Raw genomic sequence first — 698 nt, 5'->3', positions numbered from 1 at the left:
GTGTCGTCGATGGCAAAAGATTTCTTAAGGAAGATGATATGTAAAGACGCTTCTAGAAGATTCTCAGCAGAACAAGCTCTGAGTAAGATTCCAAAAAATCCATCAGATCTGTTTCTCTTTATTTGCATTTAATTTTTTTATTTTTTATTTTTTATTTTTTTTTAATTATGTTAGATTTGTTACCTATATATGTAGATCAAAAACTAATAGTGGCATTATTATGGATAATGCAGGGCACCCATGGATTCAAAGGGCAGGGGAAGCAGAGGAGGAGAGATTCATCTAATGAAAGATTCTCTCTTGTGTGTCTGTGGGGAGAATCAAAATAAATAAATAAGAGTAGCAGAATGGGAGTGATAGCTTATCATCTTTCTTTTATCTAACAAGTACGAGAAGTGTCTTTGTGTGTCTGTGTGAGTTGTCTTCGGCATATGTAAATTTTGGCTTTTGGGGCCATTGTAGATTCCGCCTACCTACCCTAAGAAGACTCTGGAAAACGCATAAAAAAAAAAAGGAGCTGAATAAGTTGATGCCAAAGCTTGTGTGTGTGGCTTCTTCTGTTTGAGTTTGGCAATGAGTTTTTTTTTCTTCCTTTTTGTGAATTTCGAAGGCTTTTTGATAAAGTCTTAATTAGGAGGGATTGTAGACGGTAATGTAGAGGATAACGATCTTTTTCCGCCTTTTACGGGTTTTTTTTT

General features: G+C 35.2%; 1 long non-coding RNA gene across 1 annotated transcript; it reads left to right on the top strand.

The window, feature by feature from the left end:
* Positions 1–593, top strand: LOC104774617. Its single transcript, XR_765415.1, has 2 exons — positions 1–82; positions 234–593. It is a non-coding gene; the product is annotated as an uncharacterized LOC104774617 (long non-coding RNA).
* Positions 594–698: the final 105 nt, after the last annotated feature.

The sequence above is a fragment of the Camelina sativa genome, unplaced genomic scaffold, assembly GCF_000633955.1.
Source record: "Camelina sativa cultivar DH55 unplaced genomic scaffold, Cs unpScaffold04021, whole genome shotgun sequence".
Classification (NCBI taxonomy): Eukaryota; Viridiplantae; Streptophyta; class Magnoliopsida; order Brassicales; family Brassicaceae; genus Camelina; species Camelina sativa.
Note: the sequence above shows the minus strand (reverse complement) of the source record. Positions and strands in the feature narration are given on the sequence as shown.